We start from the raw sequence: 10,889 nt of genomic DNA on the forward strand, positions 1-10,889 counted from the left end.
TTAAAAATACAAAAATTAGCTGGGCACGGTGGCAGGCAACCTATAATCTCAGCTACTTGGAAGGCTGAGGCAGGAGGAGTGCTTGAGCCCAGGGCACGGCTACAGTGAGCTGTGATCACATCAGTGCGCTCCAGCATGGGAGAGAGCTTGAGACCCTGTCTCTCAAAATAAACAAACCAACCACCAGGACTGAATAACAAAGACAGGCAACCCAATTACAAAATGGGTAAGATATGCAAATGACTAATGAGCAAAAGATGCTCCACTTCCTCTGTTATTAGGGTAATGCAAATCAAAATCACAGTAAGATGTCTTTCGTTACCCATCAGCAATCAGACAAGAAAAAGTAAAAGTAGAAAATAAGTATTGACAAGGATGTGGAGACACTGGAACCCCAGTGCATTGCTGGTGGGAGTGGAAAAATCGTGCAGCCACCGTGGCATTTTAATGGTTCCTCAAAAAGTTAAATATAAAATTGCCATGCGAGGCTGGGCACAGTGACTCACGCTTGTAATCCCAGCACTTTGAAAGGCCGAGATGGGAAGACTGCTTGAGGTTAGGAGTTTGAGACCAGCCTGGCCAACATGGTGAAATCCCGTCTCTACTAAAAATACAAAAATTAGCCAGGCGTGGTGGCACATATCTGTAGTCCCAGCTACTTGGGAGGCTGAGCCACTGCACTGCAGCCTGGGTGACGGAGTGAGAGAGACTTTGTCTCAAAAAAAAAAAAAAAAGAAAAGAAAAAGAAAAAAAAATGTCATGTGAGGCTGGGCACGGTGGCTCACGCCTGTAATCCCAGCACTTTGGAAGGCCGAGGTGGGCAGATCACGAGGTCAGGAGATCAAGACCAGCCAGGCAAACATGGTGAAACACCGTCTCTCCTAAAAATACAAAAAAAAAATTAGCCGGGCATGGTGGTGGGCGCCTGTAGTCCCAGCTACTTGGGAGGCTGAGCCATTGCACTGCAGCCTGGGTGATGGAGCGAGAGAGACTCGGTCTCAAAAAAAAAAAAAAAAGAAAAGAAAAAGAAAAAGAAAATGTCATGTGAGGCTGGGCGCGGTGGCTCACACCTGTAATCCCAGCACTTTGGGAGGCTGAAGTCAGAGGACTGCTTGAGGCCAGGATATCAAGACCAGTCTGGGCAACCTAGTAAGACTCCATCTCAATTTTTTTTTTTTTTTTTTTTTGAGACAGAGTCTCACTCTGGAGTACAGTGGCGTGATCTGGGTTCACTGCAACTTCCCCCTCTGGGTTCAAGCAGTTCTCCTGTCTCAGACTTCGAAATAGCTGGGATTACAGGTGTACACCACCATGCCCGGCTAATTTCTGTAATTTTAGTAGAGATGCGGTTTTACCATGTTGGCCAGACTAGAAAAATATTTTTTTAATTAAAAAAAAAAAAAAAAAGAATTAGGGACCGGGCGCGGTGAGTCACACCTGTAATCCCAGCACTTTGGGAGGCCAAGGCGGGCAGATCACGAGGTCAGGAGATCAAGACCAGCCTGGCTAACATGGTGAAACACTGTCTCTACTAAAAATACAAAAAAAAGTAGCTGGGCACGGTGGTGGGTGCCTGTAGTCCCAGCTACTTGGGAGGCTGAAGCAGGAGAATGGCGTGAACCTGGGAGGCGGAGCTTGCAGCGAGCTGAGATCGTGCCACTGCACTCCAGCCTGAGCAACAGAGCAGGACGCCGTCTCAAAAAAAAAAAAAATAATAAATGAATAAAAGAATTAACATGACAATTCTATGCCTAGGTATATATCCAGAAGAAAGGAAAGGGGGTACTCAAAAAGATATTACTTGTACACTCATGTTCATAGCAGCGTTGTTCATAAGAGCCAAAATCTGGAAATTTGACTGAAGTGTCCATCAACAGACGAATTGATAAACAAAATGCGTTACATACAGCCAGGCGCAGTGGCTCACGCCTGTAATCCCAGCACTTTGGGAGGCCAAGGTGGGTGGATTACCCGAGGTCAGGAGTTTGAGACCAGCTTGGCCAACACGGTGAAATCCCGTTGCTACTAAAAATACAAAAATTAGCTGGGCATGGTGGCGTGCACCTATAATCCCAGCTACTCAGGAGGCTGAGGCTGGAGAATCGCTTAAACCCTGGAGGCGCAGGTTGCAGTGAGCTGAGATCACACCATTGTACTCCAGTGTGGGCGACAGAGTGAGAGACCCCATCTAAAAAAAGAAAAAAAAAAGGTTAAAATGGCAAATTTCATGTCATGTATATTTTGCAAAAAGGAAAACAAATCCACACCAAACTGAGACTTTTTCTTCACTAGTTAGAGTGAGATTAAGTTAGAGGGAAACCTTTTCACCGTTTACTCTGGCTGGCTCAACAGAACTGAGATCAGGATTAGGGAGTTAACTCATGCTTACCAAGCTCCTACAGACTGAACTATAAAACTAGGGCCCCTCTCTCCCTATGCACAGTTTATAAGGGGAAGCAGAATTGTCAGCTGGACTTAACAGAGCTTTGGTTCTAAGCTGTTTACGTTCTGTTCCTCTGCAAACTGCATGCATGGAAATCCCCATAGGGTGGCAGCTGCCCAGGGAAGGGATTGCATTAGGATTTAGCAATGTCATCGGTCCTGTCCCCTACCTCCTCAGCCAGTACTGGGGTACCCTCCTGAACACTCCCTCGCTCCACATACTTGTAGGATTTCAGAACCAGTGGGGAAGGGCAGGGCTCTGAGTGCAGGGCGGAGGAGGACTTCCGCCACCTGGAAACCTAGGGCCTGGGGCTGCAGGGGAAGTGACCAGTGTCTGTGCTGCCAGGGAGCCCTGGGAGGTCGCCGTTCGGAGGAGAGCAGCGGCGGGGGAAGGTGCCCACAGACCACGGAAAGCCACAGCAGGCGCAAGGGCTTGGGGCCAGGAAGGACAGCCCTAAAGCCACCGTGAAAAGGACAGCCCCAGACAGCTAGGCTGACGCAGGGAGAGAGAAAAAGATCTCAGTGTTGGCAGAGAGAGAGAGAGAGGGAGAGAGAGAGAGAGACTAATTATTGGGGTGGGGAGAGCATTTCTCACTATTGATTTTTAACACCAAAGACATTAAGAAAAAAAAAATCGTACTCCAGCTTGAGCAACAGAGTGGGACTCTGTCTCAAAAAACAGAAAAAGAAAAGAAATTGGTTAAGTTTCACTATATAAAAACGAAACTTCAGTATAACAATACAAAAAAAGGCCGGGCACGGTAGCTCACGCCTGTAATCCCAGCACTTTGGGAGGCGGAGGTGGGAGGATCACCTGAGGTCAGGAGTTCGAGACCAACCTGGCCAACATGGTGAAATCCCATTTCTAATTTAAAAATACAAAAATTAGCTGGGCGTGATGGCAGGCACCTGTAACCCCAGCTACTTGGGAGGCTGAGGCAGGAGAATCACTTGAACCCGAGAGGCAGAGTTTGCAGTGAGCCGAGATCACGCCACTGCATTCTAGCCTGGACAACAGAACGAGACTCTGTCTCAAAAAAAAAAAGCCATAAAAAGTCAAAAGACAAACAGCTACATATAACAAACAAAATGCTTTTTTAAAGACAGGGTCTTGTTCTATCACCCAGGCTGAGTACAGTGATGCAACCTCAGCTTACTGCAGCCTCTGCCTCCCAGGCTCAAGCGATTCTCCTGCCTCAGCCTCCCAAGTAGCTGGGATTACAGACATGCACCATCACACCCAGCTAATATTCCTATTTTTAGTAGGAATTTAGAGGTTTCACCAGGCTGGTCTAAAGCTCGTGACCTCAGGTGATCCGCCCACCTCGGCCTCCCAAAGTTCTAGGATTACAGGTGTGAACCACTGCATTGGGCCTTTCTTTTTTCATTTACAAAACGCTTATACAAGAGAATAAGGGAAAAAAGCAAAAGACTGGGCCAGGCGCAGTGGTTCACACCTGTAATCCCAGCACTTTGGGAGGCCGAGGCAGGTGGATCACCTGAGGTCGAGAGTTCAAGAGCAGCCTGACTAACATGGGGAAACCCAGTCTCTAGTAAAAATCCAAAATCAGCCAGGTGTGGTGGCACATGCCTGTAATCCCAGCACTTTGGGAGGCTGAGGTGGGTGGATCACGAGGTCAGGAGATCCAGACCAGCCTGAAACCCCATCTCTACTAAAAATACAAAAACAAAATTAGCTGGGCGTGGTGGCAGGCACCTGTAGTCCCAGCTACTCAGGGGGCTGAGGCAGGAGAATGGTGTGAACCTGGGAGGCGGAGCTTGCAGTGAGCCGAGACTGTGCCACTGCACTCCAGCCTGGGCGACAGAGCGAGACTCCGTCTCAAATAAAAAGAAAAATAATACAAAAATTAGCTGAGCTGGGTGGTGCGTGCCCGTAATCCCAGCTAACTCGGGAGGCTGACGGAAGAGAATCACTTGAACCCAGGTGGCAGAGGTTGCAGTGAGCTGAGATCGTGCCATTGCACTCCAGCCTGGGCAAGAAGAGGAAAACTCAATCTCAAAAAAAAAAAAAAATCACATTCATAGCTGGGCACAGTGGCTCATCCCTGTAATCCCAGCACTTTGGGAGGCTGAGGTGGGCAGATCACTTGAGCCTAGGAGTTCCAGACCAGCCTGGGCAACATGGCAAGACCCTGTCTCTACAAAAAAATACAAAAATTAGCTGGGCACGGTGGTGTGCACCTGTAGTCCCAGCTACTTAGGAGGCTGAGGTGGGAGGATCACTTGAGACCAAGAGGTAGAGGCTACAGTGAGCAGTGACTATACCCCTGCACTCTAGCCTGGGTGACAGAGCCAGACACTGTCTCCAAAAAAACAAAACAAAACAAAACAAAACAAAAAAACAAAAAACAAATAGAAAAATTAAAATAATATTCATCTTATTTTGTTTTTTAAAAATTCATTCATCCTAGGATGGGCACGGTGGTTCATGCCTGTAATCCCAGTACTTTGAGAGGCTGAGGCAGGAGGATCACCTGAGGTCAGGAGTTCGAAACCAGCCTGACCAACATGGAGAAACCCTGTCTGTACTAATAATACAAAATTAGCCAGGCGTGTTGGCACATGCCTGTAATCCCAGCTACTCGGGAGGCTGAGGCAGGAGAACCACTTGAACCTAAGAGGTGGAGGTTGTGGTGAGCTGAGACTGCGCCACTATACTCCGGCCTGGGCAATAAGAGCGAGACTCCGTCTTAAAAAAAAAAAAAAAAATTAGCCAGGTGTGGTGGTGCACACCTGTAGTCCCTGCTACTCGATAGGGGGCTGAGGCAGGAGAATTGCTTCATCCTGGGAGGTGGATGTTGCAGCGAGCCGAGATCATGCCATTGCACTCCAGCTTGGGCAACAGAGTGAGACTTCGTCTCAAAATAAATAAATAAATAAATACACATGTACATAAATAAACAATTCACCCATCCTTTACTTTTCATTGTAAATGCTACCCTCTTTTCTTTCTTCTTTTTCTTTCTTTTTTTTTTTTTTTTTTTGAGATGGAATCTTGCTCTATCGCCCAGGTTGGAGTAGTGCAGTGGCGCTATCTTGGCTCACTGCAAGCTTCGCCTCACGGTTACACGCCATTCTCCTGCCTCAGCCTCCTGAGTAGCTGGGAATACAGGTGCCCGCCACCACACCTGGCTGATTTTTTGTATTTTTAGTAGAAACAGGGTTTCACCATGTTAGCCAGGATGGTCTTGATCTGCTGACCTTATGATCCGCCCATCTCGTCCTCCCAAAGCGCTGGGATTACAGGCGTGAGCCACCATGCCCAGCTGCAAATGCTACTTTCTCCATGAAAAATTGTCTGCTTTGTGTGTAGCTTTCTTGTGCCATCTTGACACATTTACCTGAGTGCATATTGTATTTGATTCATTTGTCATATCTGCTTGAATCAGATGGTTATTACTGGTGAATGGACAACAGTAGTTAAGAATTCAGGCTTTGGATCCGAGCAGGTTTAGATCAAAATCTGATTGTGCCATCTGTGTATCCCAGGCTGAGTACTGAGCCTTTCTGAGCCTCTTTAGCATGGGAGTGGAGGGGCATTCGGTGCACTTGCCACAGAGGCAGCAAGCAATGAGATAATCTATTAAGTGTTAAGCCTGGTGCGTGGCTCTGAAGGACTGCTCAATACATGTGAGCCATGATCACACATTTCTGGAGGGCACAGATGGTCTTGCAGGCTTTCCAGAATATAGTAGGTGTTCAGATTCTTTCCTGATACTCATTGGTGCCCCTCACTTCCTTCCATTATCCGGGTCAGTCTGAGTTCATCTGGGATTGGAAAACACAGCAGGCTGGTATGAATGAAGTCAGCCTACAGCCCCAGGTACAAGCCAGAGCTTGGTCAGCCCCCTCCCTAGGTTTAGGGGGAAGGGAATGGATAATTAACACCTTCTCACTGCTGGGAAAACAATGAAAAGTACTTGTTACACTGATAATGGGTTAATTTCTTTTTCTTTTTTCTTTTTTTCAGACAGTTTCACTCTGTTGCCCAGGCTGGAGTGCAGTGGCATGATCTCAGCTCACTGCAACCTCCACCTCCCGGGTTTAGGCGATTCTCCTGCCTCAGCCTCCCAAGTAACTGGGATTACAGGCACCTGCCACCATGCCCGGCTAATTATTGTATTTCTAGTAAAGACGGGGTTTCACCATGTTGGCCAGGCTGGTCTTGAACTCCTGACCTCAGATGATCCATCCGCCTTGGCCTCCCAAAGCGCTGGGATTACAGGTGCGAACCACTGCGCCCGGCCAGATGGTGGGTTAATTTCACTTTGAACAGCATCGTTCTGATTGGCTTTCCCTCCCCCTTCCAACCCATTGTTCAAAAATTCCCTTTATTCTTTGATGAAAACTTCCCCAAGTGGGTCATCTACCTTAAGTATAATAAACACCAGGTCTTGAAGGGGTTAAAAAAGGCTGCTATGATTCACCAGAAAAAGAGGAAAGGCTTGGTAAACGCAATGCTAAAGAATCAAGAAACTGGTGGTTAAGTCCACGGTGGAAACAAAAAGAGAAAAGGAAGGATGCAGGTATTTGTTGTCAGCATTTAACCTAGATTTTTCATCTCTTGATTTTATGATTATGTTGCAAGGCTATAGGTTGTCTCTATTATATATATCTATAGATATAGTCATATGGAATTGTTCTAACATCTATAACAATATACTGTAATAAAAGTTATGTGACTATGGTCTGTCTCCGTCTCTCTCTCAAAAATATCTTCTTGTACTGAACATAGCTATTTTTGGACCGCGGTTGACCGTGGGTAACTGAAACTGCAGAAAGCGAAACTGCAGATAAGAGGGGGAACTACGGTAGACGCCACCCACCCGTTATTCACTTGGGAGCCGTCTGGGTTATCAGATCGACTGTCTGCAAGTATTGCAGTGTTTGTGTTCAAGTCACCCTTATTTTCTATCATAATGGCCCCAAAGCACAAGAGTAGTGATGCTGGGAATTTGGACAGGCCAAAGAGAAGCCGTAAAGTGCTCCCTCTAAGTGAAAAGGTGAAAGTTCTCGACTTAATCAGGAAAGAAAAAAAATCCTATGCTGAGGTTGCTAAGATCTACGGGAAGAATGAATCTTCCATCCGTGAAATTGTGAAGAAGGAAAAAGAAATTCGTGCTAGTTTTGCTGTCTCACCTCCAACTGCTAAAGTGACGGCCACGGTGCGTGATAAGTGCTTAGTTAAGATGGAACAGGCACTGCATTTGTGGGTGGAAGAGATGAACAGAAAACGTGTTCCCATTGACAGCAACGTGTTGCGCCAGAAAGCCTTGAGCCTATACCAAGACTTCAGCAAGGGATGCTCTGAAACTGACACCAAGCCATTTACTGCGAGTAAGGGATGGTTACACAGATTCAGGCATAGATTCTCACATCATTACAAGAAGAAGAAGAAGGGTGAGTACGGTACAAGTTATTTTGAGAGAGAGAGAGAGAGAGATCACATTCACCTTAGTACTTGCTATACTTGTTCTATTTTGTTATCATTGCTGTTAACTTCTTCCTGTGCCTAGTTGGATTTGGTATTATCCAAGGTTTCAGGCATCCACTGGCAGTCTTGGAATGTGTCCCCCACAGATAACAGGGGACTACTGTATTCACTCTCTCTCTCTCTTTCTAAATTTTTATTGTAGGTTCATGGGTACATATGCAGGTTTATTATACAGGTAAACTCGTGTCACCGGGGTTTGTTGTACAGATTATTTTGCCACCCGCGTACTAAGCCTATCCAATAGTTATTTTTTTTCTGCTCCTCATCCTTCTCCCACTGAGGCGGGCGGATCACCTGAGGTTGGGAGTTCGAGACCAGCCTAACCAACATGGAGAAACCCCGTCTCTACTAAAAATACAAAATTAGCCAGGCATGGTGGCGCATGCCTGTAATCCCAGCTACTCGGGAGGCTGAGGCAGGAGAATCACTTGAACCCAGGAGGCAAAGGTTGCAGTAAGCAGAGATCGCGCCATCGCACTCCAGCCTGGGCAACAAGAGCGAAACTCTGTCTCAAAAAAAAAAAAAAAAGAAAAGAAAAGAAACATGGAACATGGACTTTTTTCATATTTAAAAAAAGTTTTGAATGCTAAATAATACCATCTAATATTTATATAACACGTACCCAAGTTCATAAAGTATTTTCATCTACGTATCATCTGATTTCCCCAAATCCTGAAGGAGGCAGAGAAAATACTATAGAGGTTTTATTTTTAACAACTTAAATTTAGAGCTTTATATTTAAAAACTTAAATTTAAAAACTTTTAAAAACGACAGTGTTAACATAATCCTAAATAGCAGATGAAATTCATCTAAATCCTGCTACCCCAACAAAGAAAACTGTTTATTTCAACTGGTGCAACATGAATATTCGTTTTACTGTGTCGGCCAGATGCTCACACAAAAGGCAGAGCTAGAGCTGGAAGGTCTATTTAGATCACATCTACATTATTAATTGTTATGAATAAATTATAACTTGGATTTAGTTTTTTTTTTTTCCCACCTTTGGATGAATTCTAAGAACCATACATACTGGAAAAGGTAGTCATTCATTCAGGATTCAAATTATTCAAATTATTCAAACAAAAAACCGTTCAAAAACAGTGTTTTATAATCAGTATTAAAAAATATCATTGTGGTTGGATATGCTGGCTCATGCCTGTAATCCCAGTACTTTGGGAGGCCGAGGCGGGCAGATTACGAGGTCAGGAGTTCAAGACCAGCTTGACCATCATGGTGAAACCCTGTCTCTATTAAAAATACAAAAATTAGCCGAGTCTGGTGGCACACGCCTATAATCCTAGCTACTCGGAAGACTGAGACAGGAGAATCACTTGAACCCGGGAGGCAGAGGTTGCAGGAGCCGAGATTGCGCCATTGCACTCCAGCCTGGGCAACAGAGTGAGACTCAGTCTCAAAAAAAAAAGTATCATTGTAAGAACAAAGGAGTTATCTGCTAGAGTGTAGACACACATGTGACAGCCAAAGAGGTCTTGTGACCCTACTGAAGTGATCCGGACAGGATTGTGCAAATCATAAATTGGAACAATGTCTACAGGATCAAAGTATTATCTTACAAATGATATTTTACATTCTGTTCTCTATATAAAGAATGTATAGTGTACTATGTACATTGTAAAGAAAAACCAAGAAATTGGACTTAGAAGATATTGGGCCTGTATCAATCAGAGTTCAACGAAAAAGACCTCTGGTATTCATCAAAAGTCATGCTCTGCTGTGGAATACAGATCTGTCAAGAGTATCTGGGCCAGGCCTGGTGGCTCACACCTGTAATCCCAGCACTTTGGGAGGCTGAGGTAGGCGGATCTCTTGAGCCCAGGAGTCCAAGACCAGCCTGGGCAACACAGTGAAACCCTGTCTCTACTAAAAATACAAAAAATTAGCTGAGTGTGGTGGTGTGCACCTGTAGTCCCAGCCATTTGGGAGGCTGAAGTGGGAGGACTGCTTGAGCCTGGGAGTTTGAGGCTGCAGTGAACCGAGATCTCGCCACTCTACGCCAGCCTGGGCAACTGGAGTGAGAGATCCTGTCTCAAAACAAAAAGCAGAAAACAGAAAAACAGAGTATCTGAACTTTCACCAGAATTATGGTTTTGGGCAATCTGAAATATATGACTGAGGGCTGGGCACAGTGGCTGAAATGCAGTGGCAGCACTTTGGGAGTCCGAGGTGGATGGATCACCTGGGGTTAGGAGTTTGAGACCAGCCTGGCCAATATGACCAACATGGTGAAACCCCGTTTCTACTAAAAATCCAAAAATTAACCAGGTGTGGTGGTATGCACCTATAATCCCAGCTACTCGAGGGCCTGAGGCAGGAGAACCGCTTGAACCCGGGAGGTGGAGGTTGCGGTGAGTGGAGCTTGTGCCACCTCACTCCAGCCTGTGCGGCAGAGTAAGACTCTGTCAAAAATAATCATAATAAATAAATAAATAAATAAATAAATAAAATAGAATGTATGAGAGAGGGTGGGTACAAGTGCTCATGCCTGTAATCATAGCACTTTGGAAGGCTGAGGCAGGAGGATTGCTTGAAGCCAGGAGTTTGGAACCAGCCCGGTCAACACAGCAAGACTCCATCTCTACCAAAAAACAATGATATAACAGAGTCACCAAAAGATTATTCAGTTTGGATTCAAAAGAGCATCTTTAAAAAGAGTGTATGATCCCAGTAACAGAGATCTCAACAAAGTGGCATAACCATCATTCAGTCACCATGGGCTTTCAGGGGTTCCTTTCCAGGGTCCCATGATCACATGCTATTTCTTTTTCTTTTTTTTTTTGAGACAGAGTCTCGCTCTGTCACCCAGGCTGGAGTACAGTGGTGTGGTCTCGGCCCACTGCAAGCTCCGCCTCCTGGGTTCATGCCATTCTCTTGCCTCAGCCTCCTGAGTAGCTGGGACTACAGGCGCCCGCC

The sequence above is a fragment of the Mandrillus leucophaeus genome, unplaced genomic scaffold (genome assembly GCF_000951045.1).
Source record: "Mandrillus leucophaeus isolate KB7577 unplaced genomic scaffold, Mleu.le_1.0 Scaffold479, whole genome shotgun sequence".
NCBI classification, from domain to species: domain Eukaryota; kingdom Metazoa; phylum Chordata; class Mammalia; order Primates; family Cercopithecidae; genus Mandrillus; species Mandrillus leucophaeus.